The sequence below is a fragment of the Haemaphysalis longicornis genome, unplaced genomic scaffold (genome assembly GCF_048455015.1).
Source record: "Haemaphysalis longicornis isolate Haplotype H1 unplaced genomic scaffold, Haemaphysalis longicornis Haplotype H1 scaffold_2, whole genome shotgun sequence".
In the NCBI taxonomy this organism is placed as follows: domain Eukaryota; kingdom Metazoa; phylum Arthropoda; class Arachnida; order Ixodida; family Ixodidae; genus Haemaphysalis; species Haemaphysalis longicornis.
Genome location: NW_027526295.1, coordinates 184,710,439 through 184,723,360, shown reverse-complemented (window position 1 = coordinate 184,723,360; position 12,922 = coordinate 184,710,439). Strand labels below are relative to the sequence as shown.

At 45.8% G+C, this 12,922-nt stretch overlaps 1 protein-coding gene and 1 long non-coding RNA gene across 4 annotated transcripts in view; one reads left to right on the top strand and one right to left on the bottom strand.

Moving 5' to 3' along the window:
* Positions 1-12,922, bottom strand: part of LOC144169628 (insulin-like growth factor 1 receptor) — a 208,523-nt gene that overhangs the window by 152,092 nt on the left and 43,509 nt on the right. The gene's annotated exons all lie outside the window — the stretch shown is intronic.
* LOC144169627 (uncharacterized) lies at positions 2,631-6,229 on the top strand. Its single transcript, XR_013322485.1, has 2 exons — positions 2,631-2,969; positions 6,133-6,229. It is a non-coding gene; the product is annotated as an uncharacterized LOC144169627 (long non-coding RNA).

The following is a 12,922-nucleotide window of genomic DNA, read 5'->3' as shown; positions in this document are numbered from 1 at the left end:
TGAGTTTCAATTCTTTTCCTGTTGAGTTTTAATTGAATCAACAGAAACTTAATTCAAACTCAATTGGCTATTGAGATGTGTCAGTAGAAACTCAAAAGGATTTGTATTGAGAAAACGCAATACAAAAGCAATTGACACCAGTCTATTGAAACTCTTTGGAGAACCAATTGACAAAACTCATCAGGCTGAAACATACACTTTGAAGGGCTATTTTTTTCAGCGCTGCCCACTGTGTCTGCTGAATTAAGACTACTAGGTTACTTTTATGTTTTTTTATTATACATTGACATTTCTATTGAGTGCAGTCAATAAAAAGTCAACAAGGTTTCAATGGACAAAACTCAACAGAATATCAAATGACTTCGTTTAATTGAAACTCAATAGAGTTTCTACTGACAAAAATCAAGTAAAATTGAGAGTCGAGCTAGTTGGTGCTACGTCGTTTAAATATATACCAGTGTCCTTCTTTTTTGTCCATGTTTTATGGTTCGAGCTTAATTTTCAAAGCTGATAAAACTCCTTAGGCCAGTAGCCTTTACCAGCAGCATCTTCGATTGATTGATTGATTGTAGGGTTTAACGCGCCGACGCAACGCAGACGATGAGGCGCGCCGTAGTGGAGGGCTCCGGATTAATTTTGACCACCTGGGGATCTTTAACGTGCGCCGAAATCTCGCACACACGGGCGTTTTTGCTTTTCGCCTCCATCAGAAAAGCGGCCGCCGCGGCCGGGAATCGAACCCGCGACCTCGTGCTCAGCAGCGCAACGCCTGGCAGCATCTTCGCCCAAATAATAATTATACCTGCTAAGTGGGGAAATCAATTATATTGGACAATTTTTGACTGCATTTCCTCAAATACTGCCGCAACATGCTTTGCACTAAACACAATGGAAATAAACATTGACAAAACTCTAGTTACTCATCTCTTCTGGCACGTGACTCCCGCGGAATCGTTTCCTTGCAATAGCAGCGCATTTTCTTCTTTATACCTTAGCACGCATTGACATAATGAGTGAGCAATCTCCACTACTGCTGCTAAGCTTCCGCTTTAGCGGCAGTGGACATATTCGAAGTCAGTCTTCCGGGAAAGTTGGAGCGGAATCATGAAGCATGCATATCTCGCCGGGAAAAAACGGAAAGGCGGGGGGGGTGGGAGGCTACACATCTCGGGTCCCAGTTCTGGGGACAAAAAAAAGTCGTCACTCCCCCTACCTCTTTTCACACATACAATGCTGTGATACCTTGTGTTCCGGGAAGGTAGGTGGGGAGGAGGTACATTTAAAACGCGATTCAATCTGCTACATATACAAAAGGCATATGTGACATCGCATCCTAGTGCGATGATTCAGTGTTTTTCTGTGGAGGCACGATACTAACAGCGCTGTTTTGCAGAAATGAATACTTATCTCGCAAACCCAAACGCACAAGAATATTCCAGTGACGAAATTGTGCCTATAAATACTCAGAAAAAAAAACAGCAAAACTTTGGTGTAAATCCCTAAACTTCGAAAAAAGAACAATTAAATTTTTGTACACAGCGAACTTTTAAAACAAGCGAACGCAGGCTTGGCCTCATCGTCGTTCACTCGTGAACTTCATTACTCCAGTTATCATTCGCGCACCCCGCCGTGGTCTGAGCCCAAGGACGCGAGTTCTATTCCCCGTCATACATAACTTTCCTTGAGGATACCGTGAACTGTCTATGATAACAACAGTAGAACAGCAATGTGGAATGCAGAGAATTCCACAAGGAGCAAACGCGCATCTACGCTCTATTAAAACAGGTGAAAACAGTTCTTTCACTGCAAAAGAACTCCGTACGCCAGTCCAAGGCGCCGCCGCTCACACGAACTGAACGAACGAACAAACGAAGAAAACAATGAAGAAAGACAAACTGAAGCGCTGATTAACAACTCATCTTTACTGCACAGGGTCACAAAAAGAAAGAACGAGCCTGACACTGCTTCACGCCACTACAAAAAAAAAAAGAGAGAGAGAAACCGAACAAATTAGTAGGCTGGCGTGCCGCTTGTTACACTCCGAACCGCTCTCTCGCTAACGATGTCAACACGTCCGCGGACTACGTTTCTCAAACACAAGCGCCTAGCAAATATCTTGCGCCCGCAAGCAGATCAAGAACTTTGAAGCTGTTTTCAAAGATTGGACTTTCCAGAATTCTTCCGTCCTCTCTCCTGCTGCAGTTCGCCGAAGCGGGCGCCCGGACACAAAAGACGTGCCATCCACCTCCACACCCGGCGATAACCAGTTCTTTTGGTTCCTCTGGCACCCTCCCACGCTAAGCTGAAGTGACCGCGCTGTCACGAATGTCTAGTACGCGGCGTTGCCACTGCCGCCAGTGGCGCTGACAGCCAACATTGCGACCTCGGCGGAGTTCGGTTATCTGCAATATAATATTATTACTGCTGCTAGAGGGGTTGGTAATAATTCTATAAAAGATTATTGTAAATATTAACATAGTACTCACAAGCCGCCGTAGGTTTTTTTGATATCTCAATGTTTTCACGCTCAGTTTTCACAAGAATGCGTAGCTGTGGCATAGCCATCGCAAACCGACTTGAAACCAAGCCAATGTCGCTTGGTCGCAATCCCGGATGTGCTAGGTCCGGCGTGGTGCGGTGGTGCGGTCGTTCTCGCTGTTCTGTGCAAATTTATAGCTTTCCTCGTGTTGTTGGCGATTTATGTGCCGTGTGCGAATCTTTTCAACCAGCATCGAAGGTCAGACATTGCAGTGCAGCTGGCGATACATCGAATTTATTGAAGGAAAAGCCATCGTATGCGCTCTTCTACCGCCGGTGAACATCCTTTGTGTGTCGTGTTGTGTTTGTGCGCTGTGATCGTACGGTGAAGAAGCTTGCGAAGTGAGGTGTTACCATCCCTGTTTGCCACGCTTTGGAATCCGTCAATTTCACCACGCTGGGAGCCCCGCTGGGAGCGACGTTGTTATAAGGTAAGTTCATTCTTTCCGAGCGCTCCTGTGCAGTGCGCGTCAGGCTTGTCAAGGGCAAGCGAGCACGCGGCTTCGGAGCATGCTGGCGACATCTGCTGATAGCTGCTGGGTTAGAGATAGCTTGCCATTGCGCGTGCGTGGATCTCGGACAGGCCCTGGCCGGTCGTCGTTCAGCTTTGGCCTCTAAAATTTGGAGACACCACCACCCGCAACGGGTGCTTCTTTTCTTCGTGCCAGCCGTGAGCGGTGACGCCGGAGATCAGTGCGTTATTTGACGCGGTGCATTATCACCCCAGGGACTTACGTAATCGCACAACAGGTTCGACCGAAATCCCTGCAGTGAATTCTTGTTGCGTGCTTTCCGTTTGGTGCGCTTGAGATGCAGAAGATTGGCGCTCGTTGCTTTATGCGATTACGTAACTGCCTGCGATAAACGCGTCAAACGGCGCGTCTATCTGGCCTGTCACCGCTCATGGCTGGCACTGGGGAAGACCAGTGCCCCTCGTGGGTGGTGGCGTCTGCAAATAACAGTGGCCCATGCGAAATGACGACCGGCCCGACCCTGTCCGAGATCCGCGCACGCGCAATGGCAAGCTATCTCTAACCCAGCAGTTATCAGCAGATGTCGCCAGCACGCTCCGGAGCCGTGCGCTCGCTTGCCCTAGACAAGCCTGACGCACACTGTACATTTCATCATGACAAATGTTGTGCAGACCTTCCTGAATGGCGATACTCACGACTTGGTTATTTGTCGGTATATAAACAGTGTTTTTATTCCCGCCGTCTCCAGATCGACCTAAAGGGTATGATTTCACTTCAGCCTTGCAAAAATACTGTACGTAAGTGTAAACAATTGAAGGGGGAGGCTATTGTACCGGCACACAACATTTTGACATCAATCAGTGTTTTATTGTCTTCCGCGCTGCTGTATTGCTTTCGCGTGTTCTATATTTGTATGTATCTTAAGCTAAAGATCTAACAAAACCTTTGAAGGCAATTGACGAATGAATAAAATCCCAGATGCAGTGCCGCTACAGAACGGAGCAGCAGCCATGAATTACCTAGTACGAAGTGTCATAAAAAAAGAAAGAACACCATGATGAAGATAAATAAAATGTTTGACGAACGAAGTTAACGAAAATGAAAAAAAAAAAATGAAAGAGGTTGAATCGAACAAGTGCCTGTCGGATCAATAACAAACGCACGAATACTGTGCCATGCAAGCACACCTGACAGCGCTAGGCTGAGAGGCAGATCTACCAGTCACAAACAGGATAGTGTGTTCAACCAGTTAGGAGGCATGGCGGTAAAATATACTTGCAAGCTAAAGTGCTGGCAGCCAGCAATATATTTGCGTATTAATTTGAACGATTGCTTGGAGAAAGAGCGTTCCCTGAGTGCAGAGCAGTGACAAATGTGGCCTAAACCGTACTTCATCCCAGCTAAAAAAATAATGCCCAAGAATATAACAAATTCATTGATTGCTTTTGGAAAATAGAGACTATGTATCCGCAGAAGGTAGGGTTTAAACCCAAAACATCTTTACACAAGTCTGATGTGTTACCTCGGCACCCTAAAGCCAAGCAGACACTTTGGCTTTAAAACCAATGCAGAAAAAAACCTGCTGCGTTAGTAGTAGTTGGAAACAGACTGCACACTGTTGTCATATATTAGTCTTTTACCACTAAGTGCCAATTCTCTCCATGTATCTTTCCGTGAATTTCTCATTTGCCAATTTGTGTCACAGGTGCTAGGCAGCTTGCGCTAGAACATGCACAGGCGTCAAACTTTCAAACTGATGAATACCAGTTTTGACTTAAGCACTTGCTCGACTTGCTAGCGTAAATTGAAATTTGCCATTGCTTCTAATCACAACCTGCTGACTCCCTTTCTCGGAGCAGTTTTGAATAAGTTGGGCTGAATGTGGTGTGAGTAATAGCAAAATCACTGAATAACATTTTGGCTGAATGTGGCATCAGACGTGACACTGACTGATGCTACACCGGCATTGTGCGACGGCTTAGTCAATCTGTTTTGACAGATGTTCTGCCTCTAGGAATTACCCAAATGATTGGTCGGCATGGTATCACTATACTGTTTTAGTGCTGCTAGTGTATAGAAAATCTCGCCAAGCAAAGGGATACAAGCTTTTAAATTATTTCTCATTTACAGAAACTGATGTTTTTCCCCTCACCAAACAAAACTGTTTCGTGTTCTCCTTGTGTGTAAACTGGCATTAGACGGCCTTGTTATACTGGTATACCCCTCTGGCATTGTTATGATGAAGGCAAAAATGTGGATATACCCATGTCTCATATGATCCCTTTAAGCTGCTGCTTAGTGCTACTTGTTTGGTAAACGTACTGCAAGGCACACACCATACTTCAGCGTTACAAGAGTGTAAAAGACTGCGAAATTCAAGTTATGTATTTTTCCTGTCACGTTCTTTTTGCCACGTTTTTTTTTCCATCACGGTTCATGTATTTTTTTCCACTAGTCGGTAAGCACAAAGTATTATGTGCTCATCCATTCATAAAGCCATTTGCGATGATTGCCTGATGTAGTAACTTTAGATTACAGTACCATCTGATCCTAGTTTTTTTTAATCAAGGCTTGTTTTGTAAACAAGTTCATGCAAGTTGACAATTTTCTAATTTTGTTTTACGAGATTTCAAGCATTAAAATTTCAAAAAACAAAATCCACAGGTTGACAGGTATGCTTTTGCACAGGTTTGGGGTTTCTCCTGTCAGGTAGTGGCTCTACCAGTCTTTATAGGCCTATTTGGATTTCTTTTGGGCCTGAAAGATGTGGAAGACACGATTACGGACCCATGCGGGTGATTTTTTGGCTCCCTGCCGCCTTGAAACATAGTCGTTCCTGTAGATTTCAGGCGCCTTAATGCGGAAGGCATTCAACTAAAGGCATTCCACTCCCTACCAATTGTAGAATTAATTGATGCGGCTAGCTTGGCTTACGGCATTAAAATCTGAGGAAAGCTTATACATTTGTTGAACTGCTATCTCCCTGCTTTCCAAACATACAAGCCAGGTAACTTTTAAAATAGCCAGGTACTTAAACCAGCATGCTTAATGAGAAGGGATGCAATCATCATTTCGTACTTGACTGGTGCAAACAAACAAGTCTGTTTCTTGTATTTTGCAGGCTACACAGTCAAGTAGGCAAGTGGACCCTGCGAGGCTCCAGCCCTCCCGTGATGCTTTCGTGAGCAATAAAGCAAGCTTTGCCATGCAACACCTCACTATTTCGCCTGCTCATTGGACACCTTGACGACAGTTTTTAGAATGTTTTTGCAATATTGAAGCAGACTTAGTATATATTTAGTACAGTTAACTGAACTTTACTATGCAATTGTTGAAATAACTTGACAAAAAACTAACAGGAAATCAAACGGGCTGTCTTGAATATGCTGAGTAGGTTTTCATTTGACATTTCTCAACAGGAACTCAACAGGAGAATGAATAGAGAGTCAACACAGACTCAACTGGAACTCAACAGACTTTTCTCAATAGACTTTCAATTGACACGTCACAACAGGAACTCAACAGGAAAAGTGTATTGAGACTCAACAGAAAGTCAATTGAAAATCAACAGACATGTTGGCTATAGTCAATAGACTTTCAATTGAAACTCAGCGTTGAGTTTCAATTGAAACGCGGCGGCCAATTTTCAACGAGAACTCAATACAAAATTTCTATTCAAAGTCAATTGACTGTCAACACAATGTACTGAGTAAAGTCAATTGACTTTCAATTCAATCTCAATAACCATTTTTGTAAGGGTACTACCCCCCAGAACGGTACGTAGGTCCTACCACTAAGTCTGGAACCGTTACTAGTTACTAGACCGTGCACTTAGTAACTGCTGCTGGTTTGATGCTAACATTCAGTGAAGTAACAAATGCTATGAATTATTCAGCGTAATAACAACAGCTCTTTTTCCAAACCCAATCACGATTAAAAAGTTTTTGCAAATCCACATGCTGTCTTGTGTATGCTCACATTAAAATGCATAATCCCAAAATTATCGCTAAATATTTGATTTTTCCGACAAGTCCACCGACTCTCTCAGGGGTCTTTCCGCTGCTGGCTATAAAAGCAAGAAGACCAGATGTATTTCTGAGGTAATTAAGTAATACTCGCTCTCCTAATGCATCCCGTTGGCTTTCTTGCTCAATTCATTTGTTGATTGTCCACGTGTGCTTTGTGCGTGATGAATGTCTATGTCGCTCTGCGCACTCAGCAGATCCACGTTGATACGCGTAGCTTTTTTACTAGCTCATGCATGACCAGTTAGTAAAAGCAACTAATTACCTAGTCAATACTGGGACAAGTAACTGGTTAGTGTTCTGTTAGTAAGTGCGCCGACCTTTTTTGTAAGAGTGCTACAATCAATCAATCAATCAATCAATCAATCAATCAATCAGGTCCGCATAGCTGGTTGTCGAAAGCTTTCCGAGACTACAGGCCCCAACTAAGGAGTCGTGGCAGCGGCTATTCATTCTTAAAAGTGCGCCTCAAAAGTGCCCCAGTACGACCCCGTATCCGCGATTTGTCGTGAACAGTTGCGTCACTGACATGTTACGCCTGACAGAGATTAAAAAAAAAAAAACCTATACCTATACTGTATACGACACAAAATGTATGTCCGTCGCCTATGCTGTCAAAAACCATGTAATTACGGAGTCCGTTACGTGAGCTTGTCTGGCCTGTCCTATTTCGTCCCGTCCGCCCACACACCCTGCAACCCGCAAGCGCACATTCATTCAGGGATAACCACATCTGAAAAAAAAAAAAAAAAAAAAACCAACGAAAACATGAAAGCCCCCTGATAACAAATGCTACGCTGCGCAAGGCAGCAGCAACATCAGTGCTTTTTCTTTCCCTCTAGGTTTGTGGGTCAGCGCTCTTGCGCGCACAATCCGTCATCTGTCCACAGTATGCACGCACCCACATTATTTCACAAAAAAAGAAAAGCGGTATAACGAGAACTAGAAAAACCGTCTGCATCAACCCAGCTAAAGAAACTCCGCGAACGAACATTTTTAAGCTTACTAACGCGTTCTGGACAGTCCGGAAATTTGTCTCTGAAACGCGACATCGAGGGATTTTTTCCGCCCTTTTCTCGGCAATATTTTCCGGCGAGAACTCCGTCTCAACGTGACAAGATTCAACAATGCACATAAAAAAAAAAAAACCTTTCCCGAGAAAGTCGCCCGGTCCACGAAATGCGGAAATGAAATTCCCGCGTGATCGAGCAACCAAGTGGGCGTTCATAGCACGAAGAACGCAGATTTTGCCTATTCGTGCCCAATCACCGCCGAGCGATCGCGCCATGTGCGGAGGTGCGTGCGTGGGCAGCCTTCCGTTTCCTAAACGGCAAAGCACTTGATGATGATGATGATGATGATGATTACAGGCCTCCCCTTTGAATCGGGGTGATGGCGTGCGCCATCTAGCCTATCTTAGTAGTTTGAATTTAAATTTAGTCCCTCAACTCGGATTTCTTTTTACTTCTGCCCTGCCGCTACCCCTGGCCGGGCTGTTATTTTATCGACTTCCCTGCTTTTTTTCCACCAATACTCTAGCCGCTGCTTAGTAATACCTACTGCTGACCAGTTAGTGTTTCCATCGATTGCGAAGCCCAGTGCCTCAGGAAGTAGGACTTTTCCCCCAATTCTATCCGGCTGAATCTTTTGGCATCCTATTACTATATGGTCGACTGTTTCTTTATCCCTGCCACATACAACACGTCTCATCCTGGGACGAATATTTGCTCATGTAAGTTCGAGTTCTCAAGCAGCCAGCCCGCGCCTCAAAGAGCAACGCACTACCTTTATTGTTGTCATAAAAGTTCTCTTTCCGGATCTCTTTTTTGCTTGCTTTGTAGATTCCCAGCGATCCCTTCTTTTCCATCCTCTCTTTCCACATGAGCGCCTCTGTTTCCTTCACTTGCTTTTTAACTGCCCCCCCCCCCCCCTTGTTTATTTGCCGCGGTCAAGGTATATTTAGTCGCCAGCTTTCGCGTCCTCTTCCGCCATTGGGTGTCCACACTTTTAAGGTACACGTACCTGTGCACTCTGGCTGCCCAGTTCGTCTCGTCTAAATGTCTAAGCCGCTCCTCAAAACGTATCTTACTTTGCGCTTCCCTCGCCTCAAATGAAGCCCAACCCATATCGCCTTGTACCGCCTCATTTGTAGTCTTACTGTGAGCTCCCAGTGCTAATCTGCCGACTGCCTTTTGGTTAACCTCCAGTCCCGACAGGATATCGGACTTTAGGCATAATACGGCATTAGAGAACGTGAGTGCCGGCACCATTCCCCCTTTCCAGATGCCTCGCACTACCTCGTACTTATTGTACCCCCAAAGTGCTCTATGTTTCATTACTGCTGCATTTCATCTCCCTTTCAGTTTGAGGTGTTCTTCATGGGCATTCAGGTAGCCTTTTCCTTCATTAAGCCAGATCCCCAAGTATTTGTACTTATTTACTAATGGTATGGCCTCCTGTTAAATTCTTATTGGTGCTGTATGATCTTCCTCGTTGAACACCATGACTGCAGATTTCTGTGGGTTAAAATGTAGGTCTAGGTACGTTGCCTCATCACCACAAATCTCGGCCAGTTTTTGAAGGTCTTCCGCATTATCTGCCAGCAACACTATATCGTCCGCGTACATCAATCCCGGAATCCATTGCTCCACCAACTCTCCATTGCTTCGGTACGACAAGTCAAAGCCTAATCCACTCTCCTCCAATCGTCTTTCCATTCCTCTAATGTACAGTGTGAACAGCAATGGCGAAAGGGGGCACCCCTGCTTTAAGCCTCTTCTAATGTATACGGGCTCTGTGCCTGTACGCATGTAATATGCGCCTTGTTATCCTCATATATTGCCCTTAGCAGCCCCACAAAATCTGACCCAATCCCCTTTTCTTCCAGTATATGCCACAGCAATCCCCTATCTACGTTGTCATAGGCTCCCTTTATGTCCAGAAACAGTAGCCATGTTGGTCTGCCCTGTGCTGCCGAAATTTCGATGGTCTGGGTTATTATGAAAATATTGTCTTCTAAGCATCGACCCGGCCTAAATCCATTTTGCAGTTCCCCTAAAATACCGTTACTTTCTACCCACTTCAACAACTCGACTTTGATGGCTTGTATAGCTAATCTATAGAGCACTGACGTGACTGTAATCGGCCTGTAAGAGCTCGCCTTGTCCTTCTCTCCCTTGCCTTTATAAATCAAACTCATTCTGCTTTCGCGCCATTGCGTGGGAATCCTCTCGGATTTTATAGCGCGCTCGATGGCTCTTTCCCGCTGGTCCCAAATGGTTGATAATCTCTATTGGGATACCATCCGGTCCTGTTGCCGTACTTTTGGGAACACTGTGTTCCGCCCTTTTCCAGTCCAAAAATTCGATATTAAATTCTTTATCTGTCGCTCTTCTATTGGCCACATGTGTCCGGGTAGCCGATATCTCGCGTGTGTGGCCGAAAGTATTTGCTATGACTCCATGTAGGTATTTTAAAGCGCTGTCCCCCAGAAGAACGTTACCGTCCCCGTCCTGTATCTGAGTCTGCACCTCTTTAGTCGTTGTTCCCAATGCTTTTAAATGATTCCAGAATTTTTGGGGGGCGCTCTTATCCTTCTTACGTATACCTGATACCCATTTCTCACTCGCAGTTTTAATCTTTGCTTGTACTAGTTTTTGCACCTCAAATTTCTTTTCTCGGTACCGGCTCCACCGTAACTGCACCTCTTCATCCTGATATCCCATTTGTTTTGCCTTTCTGTGCAATCTAGAAGCCCGTTGTCGCTCTTCAATAGCCAGTTTAATTTCCTTGTCCCACCAGCTTTGTGGTTTCCTTTTACCCCTCCAGCGGTTTTGTTTCCTTACCTTGTATATTTCCTTCTGTATACAACTCACAACCTCGTCATATTCCCACACCTTCGTGGGCTCGGCCTCTAATACTTCCTGCAATCCCCTAGCGCCATCTACCGGTTCGCTTTCAACACTGGCTACAGCGACAGTCTGACATTCTTGAACACGAATCGCCGCAAGCAGAATACTTCCTTGCCCTCCTAAGAACTGTCTAGCGCGGGAAGGGGAGGGGGGGGGGGGATTTTTTTAAAGTTCTGCGGACGCAAACATCCACAAAACCTCCCACATCTGTAAAGGGGTATTAAATCACAACACCCGTCATTACGGCACTCAAATCCCGCGCCACGCACGCGTAAGCAAAAAAAAATTACTGAGATGTACGCGTTGCTTACCTCACCCAGCCGTTACACACAAACCGAGCCAAACAATACGTGCTCAGCCGCCCATACAGTCCTGGGTCAAGTCTGCGCAAAAGCGTTCTTATCCGCGGTCGCTCCCATGCCAAGCGATGGGGAAAAGGTCATCCGAAAGCTCGCTGTCACACGAGAGACGCCGCACTCCACAAACACGCGGAGCTTCCTTTGTAAGATCGCCCTACGGATGCTAATTGCCCAAGAACGCTCTCGTGCAAACGGTTCCGCTCAAGTGTTGCGCCCATCCGTAACCATTCGCAGGCGGAAAGCGCTTTTTGTTTCCCTCGGGACGCTGAGTCATCGATGGGGAGCGTCGAGCGAGACAGAACGGCTCGAGCGGGAAGTTGCCGCAATCACCACGGCGAGAGAAAATATCAATTACATTATAGTGGCGCTCGTAATCTCCCAGCGCTGCTTGCGACGGCCAGAGGAAGAGGAAACCGCCACGGGCTGCCACCACGCACTTCGAGCAAATGCGCAGCGCCGCGGGACCACTGGAAACGCCGTTTACGACCCACAGTTCTTTTTAAGCGCGACGCCATTTCACCAACTCTGTTCCGAAACGCTTCCAGGTGTGGGACGTCAGAAATAGATGGTATTTAAGGGTTATCTGTAAATACTACATTTTTTTCTCCTCAGACAACAACTTCTGGCTCTCCGCAATCGCTCCGAAAAAATTGTGTTATGTGGGTATCCAGACCGTGGAATCTTGACTAACTATGAATAGCCGTTTCGCTGCGCAACACAGCAAATAGGTAAAAAAAAATGCAGTTACGGTTTCACCGAGCCTTTCCTCATCAAGTCGTGACGTGAAGTCATGTTAAGAAGCCAATCATAGCCCACCCTTGTCTGCGCAACATGTCGGCGTACAGCGAGCTCGCAGAAGGTCAGCTACAGCTACAACATCGGCGTCCTGATGAAATTCGCCCGTAGAAGAACGGTCTGATCTCTGATACAACCGATCAACACGGTGCCTGCGCCACCCGCGCGAGTGGCGCAGGCAGAAGTAACCATGTTTGAAGTGGACTGGGTATTTCCAAAACTGTTTACTCTGTTGCGCACTAGTCTAGCTTGCCGACGTCTGACCGACATATAGCTTCCAATAAGAACCACGCAAACGTGAACTTCGTGACCTGGAGATCGGGATAAACGAGAGAAAGCTTAACATGGGAATTTATTATTACATGAACACGTTTATCGAAGGAACTTCGAGTAGTCGGAAAATAAAATCAACCCGTCCTTTACTGCTCAAGCCTACAAATAACGAGCGAGAAGCAGTGATACAGCGCGTCGCCGAGTCCCACCCCACGCAAATCGATTGCTTTCCTGCAATAAACAATGCTGTTGACGGTGCTTCGCTAATCGGATGTGCTCCCTCTGGCTTATTGTAGAAGCGCTCAGCAGTAAGTTGGCGGTTAAAGCTCTGGGTAGATTAGAAATTATAAAAACAAACCGGAGTGCTGTGCTACAGGTGCGCAGCGGATTGTATACAGCCGTTTTAAATGCAGAGCATTTCAGTAACTCACGATGTCTTTGCTCACGCGCGCTTTTTCCGTCTGTGGCTGAGTGTCCGACTTCAATGCAAGCCGGCGCGGCGGACAAGCTATTCTGGTAACATTGCGGCGGCCGTGAGTTCGAATCAC